Here is a 13,878-nt window from a genome sequence, read left to right on the forward strand (position 1 = left end):
TGCCGCTCCCGGGATTCGAACTGCTGGCCAGAGGACTGGCGGTATTTCATACCGATCCCGTCTAATGTACCCACCTGTATCCTCCCAATAAGTGGTACATATAATGTTATCAGTGCCCCCACCCAAGTATTTGTTGTCGGTATGGGCCTACTTGGGAAAACACAAATGCTAATAAGGATTAAGTAATATGGTGTAGGCAACCCAGTATATAAAGTATATTAGTAGTTCTATTCGAATCCTGTCCCCCTTAGGTTAAGTGTTCACCAATAACTCTCATCACTCCCCTGGGTAAGTAACACACTTAGATTATAATATACTGTAGTTTTGTTCTTTATATTTGAATACATACTTGACTACTAACAATAAGCATTTTACTACCTACAAAACATTTCAGTATACAGTGGTGTACATACAATTGCTTTCACAGCTTTTATAACATTCATATGTTCAGTTAATCTATGCAATTTTGATGGTTCCTGACTAATGCTACAAACAATGATTTAATATATAATCCATTAAGAAGAATTTTATATACATATGTTTCCACTTCTACGACTATTCAGTATCAGTACTCAGTAGTAGCTGTATAGTTACATTTGAGTAAGACAAAAGAGTCACGTAAGCAATCTTCTTGTGCTTGTAAATTGTTATTTTAAGTCTCTGGTATAAGTATAATCTCCCCCAGCTGTGTTCTCTAATAGAGATATATATGTATATATAAATATATACAGATCAGTCACTGAAAGCCAACTTTGGATCTATACTCTTTCAAACAATAAGTCCTCCCAAGTTACTATATCTCTTGCAGTTCTTTCCTCTGCCTGATGAGGGCGTCCCTTGAACTCCGGGGATCACCTGCTGCTAGTTTCCTGACATAGAATCCCTGTACTCCAATTACTGGTTGTCTATTGCCTAACTATCACTGTGGGCTACAGATCAAATACTACCCCATTACTGGCCAATGTAGACACAAAGAAACCTACTATGCAATGGGCATACTGTATACTGTATCCTGGCTATTTCATAGTCTCTATAGGTTTGCTGCCAGTATTTTCAGTTTCTTTAGTGCCTCTGTGTGTGAGGGCTCAATTATAGAGGTCACTGCCGACCACCAAACTCCTGCTCCATCTGCAGTTGTACAGATAGGTGTGCTCCCCCATCTCTCCTGTGATTACTGCCGATCACCAAACTCCTGCTCCATCTGCAGTTGTACAGATAGGTGTGCTCCCCGTCTCTCCTGTGATTACTGCCAATCACCCCCTCTGACAGCACTCTAGGCCTTCTAGATCCCAGAAGGGGGGACTGCTGCCAACAGGAGGCGCTACCGCTGATTTCACCCACTACTTAAGCAGTCAAGCCCACCTCACTTGTACAACACCTCTTTAGCGGTAACGTCCAGCCTCAGCCTCCTTAGTCAGAGGGACGCCTCCTGTCTGCTTAGCTCCTCCACTGACAGCTCACTCAACACAGACAGACTGCCCCTTCCGGGCGCTTCCACCACTACCACCACTGAACACTGCTGCTGCTGATGCCGCAGGTAACTGCTATTCAGGATCTCCAGCTTCACAGCTCCTGCTGTGGCCGCTTCCCTGTTCCCTCTCCAACTGCACCCCCCTGTGCCTGAACGCCTGGCTGCTGGTCAGGACACAGGAGGGGGGTTGAAGGAAGGAAGGTAATCTTCACACACTAGCTGTCAGTCTGCTGGCAGCACCTTTTTATACCTGTCTATGTGCCTGCCCTTCTTTCTCATACAGGAACCCATATATAATAACATTAACTATATAGAACACTTGACCCCAATATACTGTATAGCTGTTACTCTCCATGCTCTGAGCTTCCCCCCCTCTTATTATTAGGTAACAGAATGCGGCCACTCAGTAACCACTATGCTGACCTCAGGAAGCACAGGGTTCCGCGTCTGACACGATCAGTGCTTGCCGCAACTAGTCAGTCGAGCCGAAAATGGGAGGATGATGAAACAATTCAGTAGTTTGGTTTCTAAAAATAAGAGGGATATCGGTAATGCTGGTAACTAATGGTACACCGTGTGCGACACTCAGAATCAGCTTTTAGGTGTAACAGAAACCACCGTCATCTGTCTGTAGAGGCTTAGTCATGGTAATGTGACTCAATAGGAAATAGGCTTTGCATGTCGCGGGCCCATCTTCACATTATATAAAACATTCAGCAGACCAAAACAGAGTGAAATAGTAATGGTGGGTTTTTATCGCCTTAAGTGAGCTATAGTTTAATATTGCTATTAACTTGGTTAAGGCTGACTGGAATTAAATAAAAAAAATATATAAAACACATACAGTAGTTCCACCATACAGTACATGGGTGCTGAGAGGTGGGGGGACAGGTACACAGGTGCAGGGTTACCTGTGTGTGACTGCTGAGGTCTCCTGCTTATAGCCAATGGTAGATACAGCAATGAAGTGATTAGGGCGTGGCTTATCGTGCCCTAGGGCACAGCCTCAGACTGTACCGGGCCCGAAGTTTCTCTCATCACCATGACAATAAATAAATACAATATCCAGGATGTTTTATAGCATAACAGGTGCAGCTACATAACATTAAGGGCATAGGTGTCGGACAAAAATGTTAACGTATATAGGACCCCCCCCACACACACACACCCACATGTTTGCTGCCAGTGGTGTGGCTCTGGCACTCTGCTGTACATGAATACTGGCAAATCTCTCCTGAGGGCAGGATATGCGGTGCCCATGTGTCCAGTATGGCCCTCCGCCGTACATCCTGCCCCCATTCTACAGTAGATACATCACTGCGACACTCTGCACTGTTCAGAGTTCTGGTGACTTTCTATATAGAATATCCTTTATATTTCACAATAGTTGTACATTATCCTATATACAGTACGATGTGTGTGTGTGTATATAATATATATATATATATATATATATACACACACACACACACAGACACAAACATTTGTGTGCAAAATAAAGTTATACTGGAAGAGTTGCAGTGAGAGTTCATGGATCATTAGGTTATTTCACATGTTAACCCCTTCCCTACACAGCTAATGAGGGATGTAGTTATTATACCTACCACTGGGATGCCGGCTGCCAGAATCCCGAACTGCGGACAGAAGACCAGCGCCGAGATGCCGACAGCCAGCAATCCGATCGTAAGTATAGTGGGCGAGAGGAGGGATAGGTTTAGGCACCCCAGGGGTGTTAGGGTTAGGCTGAAGGAGGGTGGATTAGGCTGCGGGCAAAGGGAATAGTGTTAGGCACCACCGGGGGAGGGTTAGGTTTAGATACTAACCGGGAGGGTTAGGGTGCAGGGTAGTGAGGGTTAGGATGCAGAAAAGGAGGGATAGGGTTAGAGGGTTAGGGGGAGAGTGTTCGGATACTTACCTAACCCGTCGGGATACTGAGCATCGGGATGCCGCTCTCCATCTTTTGACACACGGCATCACGACTACCTGTATCCCATACACAACCCGCTAATGAGATGTACCTCATATCAAGGTGTGTTTTACCTTTATTGATATTTCTACAGCCTGTTCATTTTCAGCACAGAAACAGCAGAAAAGGTGTAGATCTCGCAAAGATCAAAACCGCACCTCATATTATTACCAGCAGCCATCTCCTCCCCTACAGTCATCTGTGTAACATCGCTCTCTGGTCCTGATTCAGAGCTAGACGCTATTTGCGGATGGTCGTTCTGAAAAAGGGGCCGGATATTTAAATTAAGCGCTCGCTCTTTGCGGTCTGTTGACGCCTCTATGTCTGAACGAGCGAACGAAACATGCGCTCACTATTTTGAAAAAACGCCCCCTGGCCGCTCGCATCATACGTCATTGCCGCTATTTATTAGATTAATCGAGTTCATCGAACGGCGTATGAACTGCTCGCTATTCTTGTGGTAGCATTTTCCTACAGCAATCATGTGAGCAGTTCAGGCTGAAAGACAACCAAGTGACGTGGTCGTTGACGCTGCTTTGTTAATTATGCACTCCCATTAAACGCCCGTTTTGACCGTTTGGCACGCCTGCGTTCGGATCTCCACTCCCCGTTTTCAAGCACCTTCCCTTGTTACCACCCACAAACGCCTCATCCTGTCACTCATATTAGCAGGCATTCGCTATTTTGCGAGCACACGATTTCCGACCGCACTGACTGGTTGGCGCATGCGCATTACAACCCATACGCATGCGCAGATGTGCGAACATCGCTCGGAACGAATGAGCGGCCGCGAATCAGGCCCTCTGTACTAACAGCCTTTACAGTAGGTGTGGGATGTTAGGTCGATAATTTTTATGTCGACATGGTCAAGATGTCAACATGCTTATCATGTCAACAGTGACCATGTTGAAATTCATCATGTTGACATGATGGGTTGACATTCTATCATCCCTGGTGGCTCAGCAGTTATTCAACTGGTCCCGGCAACAGCGTCATAAACCGTGTCTTCCATTCCCTCCTCCTCCTTCACCTCATATCACTTATTTTGCAGTCACATTTTGGTGAAATAATTATTACCTCAACAATATGGCACCATATTTAGTTACTTGACTTCTTATCTATAATATAACATCATATCTTTAAAACTCCTCAGTGACTTCTTCTAATATGCTTATATTCTACAGTACCAACAGAGTATTATACACAGCTACTTCTGATTCCCACAACAATCATTTTATCATTCCTAAAGGAAGCTATGCTACTTAGATTAAGAAGAAAAGTTTTGCAAACTTACAATTAAGCAGTCTGACAAACACATTAGCTGCTAGATGTACACCTGGTACTAGATATACAGTAATAGAGTCTGTTTGTGGTTTCCACCTGGTAATATCTTACTAAATCATTTTCTGATTTTCGCCGGCTAGAGGCCAATTTGATGCTCTGAGCTCTTACAATTCTCCAGAAATTATTTGCTAAATGAATTTGTAATGGATAATTTCATATGCAAAAAAACTGGATATGAGTTAGTGGTTTTGCCATACAGTATGTAATATCAATTGTCCATTTATAAAGGCTGCACAGTGGAGCACGGATCAGGCCCGAGGAGAGTTTAATATACATCTATACTTTCCAATACCACTTTAGTACAGTGTGTGAGAAACAAAGTTGCAATGAGGTTTTTACCCTTCGTGAACCAGACTGTAACCAACACAGTAGGAGAGACTGCTTATGCTGGGACTGTCCCTGTGTGTACTCAGGTCTTTATGCAAATCATTTCAATCAAATCTTCCGTCGTCCGTCCAGGACATCTTTTCTGTTACCAAGGCTCACAGGAGGTACTGAAGAAAAGACAGCCAACATTTCATGTGCTGGTCACAATTACTTCTACCTATGTATGACAAGCTCTCCAATATCTCACAAGTAATATACATAAAATCAGGATTTATTTCAACGACATAATAGTGGATATAAACAGCTAGAATTCAAAAGTTAGCAAGATACATAAATGTTTCTTGAAAATCAGCATTTTGGGGACAGAACTGTAAATATTGGATGTAGTTAGGGTAAGGCTGCAGGAAAGGTGGGTTAGGGGGGAGCGTTAGGGTAGGGATCAGTGGCGGCTCCAGAGCTGGGGCTGCAGCACAGTCCAAAATTAAAATATTGGAGCCACGCCAGCTGCCAGGGAACCCAGACAGTGATGTTTGATGTGGCAGTTGGTGTGGCTTCCCTATTTGAATTTTGGACTGCGCTGCAGACCCACCTCCTGGAGCCGCCACTAGTAGGGATACTTACCCGATACTGACTGTATTCTGACCACCGGCATCCTGACTGCCAGGATCCCATACCCTACCTGTAAATAGGCTGTTATGAGTGGTGCTAGAAAGTTTATGAACCCCTCAGAAGTTTTGGAATCTCTGCATAAATGATCTTAAATCTGTTTAGGTCTTCATTAAAAAAGAGATAAAGCAAAACTAATAAATCAAATAACTCACCCATAAATGTACTTTTTCTTCATGTATTGGTCAAAATGATCCAACATAAAATTTCTTTGTTGAAAAAAAGTAGGTGAGCAGTCTCTAGGAGTCGGTGACTAGCGTGACCTCCTTGGGCAGCAATGGCTTCAATCAATTTTTTTATCAGTCGATGTGTCCTACATGATTTTTAGCCCATAGCCCTTACAGAACTGATACAAGTCTTGGATGCTAGTGGTCTTTCTTACATTAACAACCCCCTTCAGGTCCTGCCACAATATTTCTATTGGATTAAAATCTGGACTTTGATATTCCAAAATGCCAAATTTCTTAGGATTACATTTTTTTCTATGTAGACCAACTTGTGAGTTGGGGTCATTGTCTTTCTTCAAGACCCACTATCTGTTGTGCTTCAGTTTATGGACAGATACCCGAACAAACTCCTATAAAATTTGCTGGCATCCAGAATTAATAGATCCACCAATGACAGAAGGTCCTCCAGGTCTCCTGGCAGCAAATCCTTCCAACACGTTTCACTTTTTGAATGAGGTTCTTATGTGTTGATGTGGTGTTTGGTTTGCTCCAAACATAATTTTTCTCCATTTAGCCAAAATGTTCTGTTTTAGATTTATCTAAAACAGAGCACAGAGCATTCTTCTAGCTTATCCAAGTAGCTTATCCAAGTAGTATTTAGCAATCTTTAAATTGGTAGCAATGTTCTTCTTGGAGAGTACTTATTTCACCTTATTATTCTCCCACACACACACAACTCTTGTTTAGTGGTGATGGTGGACTCTTGCACTAGCTGACGTCAGTGTTCATGAGAGGCCTAAAGATCAGTTGACATTACCCTGGATTTCTATTTGATCTCTTCAGACTATTATATGCCTTGCTCTTGGAGTGACTGTTGTTGGATAACCACTCCTGGGGAGATTCATTTTATACATTAGCAATCACTGTCAGGCAGCTAATGTACAAAAGTCTTTAGAAATTATTTTGTAACCTTTTCAAACATCAACAAAATTTTTTCTGAAGCCCTGAGACACAGCCTGGACAGATTTATGGCATGCGTTCACAAACCATGGTGAAGACCAGCTTTTGGTGGTTAAGTTTCCAAGTTACGTTTTTTTAATTCGGGTAGTGCCACCCAAACTCACGTCGGATTCCCTGCGTAGAATGTAAACATTCACAATGTTAACAATGACATTATATTGTCGACATTATGTCATGTCGACATTCTATCGATAGCTCTTTTTTCAAACAATGTTAGGGATATGCTTAGGGTTAGACTGTTAGGGATACTTACCTCGGCAATAGAAACCAGCATGGTCAACATTTACATTAGGTGAATATCGACGTTTGACATCCCGGCCAACCATCCATATAAACATTTGGAATGTTGACATTTGGTACCACACCCCTTAGGAGGTACACATCCTTTTTTCAGATACATAAAATTGATGTTGGAATCATTTTGATCAATACACAAGAATATACTTTTTCATTTGTTTGTTATGTGATTTGTTGGTTTCCCTTTATCTACTCTCATGATTTAGATGAAGATCTGACCACACTTAAAGTCATGTTTATACAGAGATTCAGAAAACATTTCAGCACTACTGTCCTGTATATTGCATCAGCATTCTCCACAGCCTAACGCAGTTAGAGAAATAAATGCAGAGAGACCAGCAGAAAGTTAGAAGACTCTGCAGGGCCTTTCCTACAAAGAGGAGAATGCTGGAGGCCAAATGCTAGTACTAGGTTCTCACATCAGGTTGGATACGGGATTCCGACGGTCGGGATGTCGCTGGTCAGAATACAGACAGCGGCATCCCAACAGTCAGAATCCCGACACTAGGACGTAAGCTCCCTAACACTAACACCCTTAACCCTCCCTCCCTGGTGCCTAAACCTAACCTCTCCCCCTAGTGCCTAAATCTAGCCCCCCTCCCTACACTCTAAACCCAACCCTCCCCCCTTGGTGCCTAACCTCAACCCTAAACGTAACCCTCCCCTAACCCTGATACTTACCTTCGGGATGCCGGCGGTATATATTTAATTTTTGTATACAGCTTAACATACCGAATGTATTCTGCTTGAAAAGGTTATAGCAGCCCACAAATGTAAACTTTGCTCTAGGGCCCTCATTCAGAGCCGTACACTCTGAGCAGAGCGCACGCTCTGAATGAGGGCCGCCCTCCTGAAAAATGGAGCGTCCTCCTGGACGCTCGTATAGCTGTGGGTCACCACCCACAGCCTATACGAGCATGCAGTTTGATGGCCGCGATGGTCTTGACCATCGCGACCATCGAAACTGCGAGCCGGGGCCTGCGGTTGAGGTTTTCAACCGCAAGCTCCGGAGTGATTTTGGCTCTATCAGAGCCAAAATCACTCCCACTGACATCACTAGTGATATCAGTGGGCTGGCTTCTGACGGGAGGCGCTCCCGTGGGAACGCCCCCGTCAGGGAGGCACGCCCCCAGCACGCCCACCAAAGGGGGCGTGCTGTCAATCAACATCGACAGCACGCCCCCTTTGATCAGACACAACGAGCGAAGGACTTTCCTTCGCTCGTCGCGTCTGGCGCATGCGCACGACGGAGCTCCCTCCGTCGTGCGCATGCTCAGTGCAGAACATCGACCCACTTGCAAGCGGACAGCCGCTCGCGAGTGGGTCTGAATCAGGCCCTAGGTCAGTGGTTCTCAAACTCGGCCCTCATGACCCCACACAGTTCACCTTTTGTAGGTCTCCCAGCATGTGCACAGGGGCAGTCACTACTCACAAACACATTTAAAAAGATCCCCAGGCGGAGTTAATTATTTCACTTGTGATACTGTGAGGAAACCTGGAAAACATGCACTGTTTGGGGTCCTGAATTTGAGAACCTGTGCTCTAGGTAAGTTATATCTTATAAATAAAGAATCCCTTAAGTCGTAACTGTTACTCATTACACTGAAATGCACAAACATAACACAAGTGGAACACCTATGAATTTTAAATCATTAAAGGCATGGGAGGATCTATAATTGGTACAGGCAGAGGAGCCCTGGGACCAGGAGGACACAAGCCATACACCCTGCAACCATACACTATACTTACCTCTTTGGCTCTACAGAAACCACCGGGAAAATTGTGCCCCCAATATTTTCCCAAAGATTCCCGAAGTAGAGAAATCACCGAGAACATGTCGCAGGCGCCATGTTCCCAAAGACCTGCACATATGCTGCAGACTTTGGCAGAGTGCCAGAATGTACTCTATAACTGTGCCCCCTCCTCTAATAAATAGACCCCTTAATCTACTCTCCTGCATTAAGATGTCTATTTATTAATTCCTGCGATAAGCGACTGGCAAAGGGCGGACGCGCTGTCCCGACATGACTGCTATCATACATAATCACGTTAATTAATCTGATATTGCCGCTTATAGAGGTGATAATAAATGTTATTTAATATAGCAAACAAATGGCCAATAGGTTTTTGCTATTGACATACAGTATGTAATCTTTACCCAGGACTGATCACTAATATTATACCATTTATCATATTGGCACTTTGTTAGCGCCTACAGACTATGGCATTATTTTATACAGCGTTCTAATATCTTTAGTATCCATATCTTTCACATAGGCGGCTGCTGCTGGCTGCACTTTTATACTAGGGGTATAAGTATTGTATACATTAATTTAAATAAGCCACATTCAGGTTATTAGGGGCACTAATTTCCAAGCACCATTCTTTCTCCTCATCCCATCAATGAGCCGGTGGTGCCGTATGTGACTCGCTATCCATTATCCGTCTATTAATGGCTTTAGAAGCACTGGGATTGTGGATGGCTCTTACGTAATGCTCTAACAACCTGTGCATTAGGAAAATGACTAGCAATTTAGCTATAAAGATCAGGAAACAGAATTAAGCATTTAATGTATATTGCCATATTTCTAAGTAGTAATTTATGTTTACATTTCTTTTTCCTCCAGGCTTTGAGCACCATAGAGAACACACAATACAAACATCACTTTACAAAAAAAAAAAAAAAAAAGATTTATCATGTAAAGCACTCAGGTCAATTATAGTGTGTTAAAGAAAAAGTGCTAAACCCCGCCCTATATACATAGCATAGCATGGGTGATATACACTTACAGTATGAGCGTCTTCATGTGCTCTAGACCAATTTTTAATATGAAATACATGGCTTGCTGCTCTTTGAATGCAGCAATGCCTTCTGTGACAAGCAGCTTCCGATATCAAAATAACTTGATGAAATCATAAATGCAAAAAGCTAATATATAATATATATATATACACAACATTGAACACACATACATATATTTTGAATATACAGATGACATAACACAATGAGAAGGAAAACATAAAATAAAAATGGAATAAAATAAAAAAAATAGAAAAAAATACACAAATTAATACAATAAAATAAATATGAGAGACTGAGGATGTAGACGCTACTGCACCCTGTTCTGGGCCTCAGTGGGCAAGGAGGGAGACCTGAAGCGTACGGCAGTGTACTCGGACACCTCTAGGGCCAATGGTAGTGCAATACAACTGCACTGGGAATCGGAGTGTGCTGGGTTCAATCCCTACCCACACGTTTACAGTACATCTTCCCCAAAAGAGCTACTGTATAACATTGCCAGTGTGTATGCGTGTGTTTATAGTGTATTCATTTTATTTATATAGTTTTTATTTTATTAATATTTTCATTCTCATTGATCCATCATCCATTTTTTACCTATATTTTCCCCGTTAGATAATTGATCATTACATTTAAAACCATCTATGGCATATAATATAACTCGAGAGAGGAAGTAGTGTACTTTTTATTTTTTATATTTTTAACAAAGCTGTCCTCCTCTACACTAAATAGAAAATGATTAATTGTCAATGTAGACTTTGATATTTTTTTTGTATTTCTATGTGGCATGGTATGTTAGTGAGATTTTAGTAATATAATAAAAAATCACCACCACAGTAACTGTAGAATTACAAATTGTTTTTAAAATACAATATAATCAGCTTGACAAATCCTTATTTGAGGTTTTATGAACATTGGGTGATTGTCTAGGATTTTGACAGGTCCACCAACACTCTCCAAAATATGGTATTGTTATAATACTGTATCTTAGTGGACAGGGTAAATGCTTACATGAATAATATAGTAATAATAGACTAGCACCTATGACTAAGCTGATCTACGGCAGGGTGCTGGGGTCATGCAAGGTCAAAAACTCAGTACTTAAATATGTTTAAACAGATCATTTAGATGTAAAGCTGGGTACACACCTAAAGATTATCTGTCCAACCAGCCAACTAGTTGATTGGTTGGAATGAAAATCTGGTAACGTATGGGAGTAACTGATGATCAGCAATTTGCTCCTCAATGCCAGAAAACAGATGAAAATGGTCGTTCAAACAAGTTTGTTAAATGTTTGATCTAAACAATTTGTTCAAACAGCAGTTTTTGTCCATTTTCCAGCATTTAGGAGCAAATTGCTGATTGTCATTTGCTTTCATACCTTACCAGATTTTCATTCCAACCAATCAACTAAGTTCAGTGGTTCCCAAACTTTTTTGAATGACGGCGCCCTAGAGTAACTGCATTGTTTCACGGCACCCCTAGGTTTGTTTGTTAATAAGAGATTCAGAAAGAAATGTAGTAAAGTGAAATATATTGTGCTTACCTGTCATCCTTAGGGTCAGTTATGTGGTGGTGGACAGGTTTGTGCTTCTGTTTGTCCACATATTTACATTACACTGACCATAAATAATTTGATTTGGTGCTGGACCATCAACCTGAGGCACCTCTGCAAGTGTCCCAAGGCCCCAGGGTGCCACGGCACACAGTTTGGGAACCACTGAACTAGTTGTATGGTTGGACAGAAAATCTTTAGGTGTGTACCCAGGTTTAGGCTGGTCCGTTTATCAGACCCTGACAAGCTCTACTGTGGGCAGTGCCAATCTAACAAGAACATAACGATACAAATAAATACCCCCTCTGTACACCGAACAGTGGGCAGCGAGTAAACAGTTGAATTAGTAAGTAAGCATTTTTTTCATGGCTAAATAAATAATAAAAATTCTAATCTTTAAAAATGTATTTGTGTATTTATTTCATTAGAATCAACAACAAATAAGTCAGTTCGGGCTTCCAGTGCAGTGTGTATTACATGCGTGACCCGTGATGGTATTTGTGATGGGTCATGTATGTGCAGTGTCTCCCTGCACTGGCTCGACGAGTGGTTAGGGTACTGTTACCGCTGCCAGTCTTTATTGCTGGGGAGTGGAGCCATTTTTCATTGATAAATTGGCTGGCAATAATAACTAGGTCCCTACATTTGGACAATTAGCTGTGGAATGCAATGATATCTTCTGCTCCAGCAATACACTGCTGTACCCGTTACTATAAAGATACATTACATGACAAAGGGCAAGAATCTCATAGGCGTCGCAATGGGAATGATTATTATCAGTGGCAGATTTTACTGGAGAAAAAAATATTATGTGACCTGTTTGGCGCATCCTTATGTATGTGGCGGCCAGAGATTCAATTGCAAGTATTTTGCTACCGTTTACAGGGCATGCCTCAGCCTGTGCGCAGTTGCAAAATCTCTGGCGTCTCCGGTCCGACTGCGACTGTGCATGAACATAGGGAGAAGTTCACTAATGACCTGAAAAAGGATGCAAATAATAAGGGGGAGGGAGGTGGGTGTCAAACAGACACTGTCAAATATCTCTTGGGTGCAAAGTGTGTGGTGTGGGTACACATTGTGCATCCATTATAAATACACCACTGGTTCCCACTTTGTACAAACTTTCACCGAGCCTCCTCCTTTAAGCTTTTACTGAACAATCCACCTCTGTAAGCAACCTATGAAATGCCTAATCCACCCTCTTAACATTCTTAGGTTATTACTCCTCTTCTAGATCATGAAAGATTATATGTATTCTCTGTCTATAAGTACATTTTCTATACTCAATTCAAACTACAGTATTTTCTAATCCCATTATGCACTTGTTTCCCTTTGCAATCAGTCTGGATCTGTATGTAGCCTGTCACAGTTAAGTTCATGTGACAAACGCCTACTTTCCAATAGATTAAAATTGTGCGAGAAAGTCCCTTTACCTCTTTTGTCAATAACTAGTTTTATTTTATTATTGTGGGGCTTTTATTTTACCAATTTTATGTGCGACAGAGTATTCTCGTGCTACATACATATAAATAAGAAAAACAAGATTGAAAAAAAGGCTCAATAAAAAGGTTAATACATGGACTGGTGAGTAAATACAACCCAACTTATCAAGAGAAGGGAAAGAGTGTGTAGTACAACAGAGTCAAGCATAACATGGGTCATAAATATTTACCATTCCTCAGTCATACTAGAAATACAACTTCACCCTGAAATTGCTTGTTGAAGACTCAGAATTACACTTCTGTTTAATTTGACATTCAAATGTTAAAGGAAGGTCAGTTATTTTACTGTGACAGCAAACTGAATGGTACTGATCATTTTCATTGTTGACGTTGCTAGAGGAAGGTCAGGTACTTAAAACCTTTTCTGTCAAACACCAGAAACAGTAAGTTTCTGAGCCTTTAACAGGCACTTTCAGACTGAAGTCCAATTTCAAATGTTCTGAATTACTCCAGTAAGTTGTAGTAAGCATTATACATTATTTTAATTACCTAGTGTATGTTTTTTATCAACTCATCCCATTAAGATGCATTATCTTTAAGTATATCATACATGGCTACTTAAATGCCCCAATATAATTGTTTTTTTTAAATTAAAAACATAAATAAAAAAAATCTGCAAATATTTACAAGACAAGAACAAAATCAGTTTTTCTGCTTACCCCAATGTAAATCTTTAGTTACATTTTATTAAAAAAATACAAAAATGGGATGTGCCTCTACAAGTGGCAGAACGTAGACTTTTAGCACCAAAATGAATCTAAGT

At 41.6% G+C, this 13,878-nt stretch overlaps 1 protein-coding gene across 4 annotated transcripts in view; it reads right to left on the minus strand.

Annotated features, from left to right (window-relative positions):
• MAF (MAF bZIP transcription factor) overlaps positions 1-13,878 on the minus strand; it is a 362,661-nt gene that overhangs the window by 30,286 nt on the left and 318,497 nt on the right. The window contains exons 1-2 of one of the 4 annotated variants that reach the window (XR_015878959.1): positions 5,930-5,946; positions 5,121-5,275 (exon numbers count right to left, since the gene is read on the minus strand). The exons of the other annotated variants lie outside the window; for them this stretch is intronic. The gene's annotated coding sequence lies outside the window, so the exon portion shown is untranslated. Of the gene's footprint in view, positions 1-5,120; positions 5,276-5,929; positions 5,947-13,878 lie in introns of those variants that run through there. 4 annotated transcript variants of the gene reach the window in all.

The sequence above is a fragment of the Taudactylus pleione genome, unplaced genomic scaffold (genome assembly GCF_031769625.1).
Source record: "Taudactylus pleione unplaced genomic scaffold, aTauple2 ptg000195l, whole genome shotgun sequence".
Taxonomy (NCBI): Eukaryota; Metazoa; Chordata; class Amphibia; order Anura; family Myobatrachidae; genus Taudactylus; species Taudactylus pleione.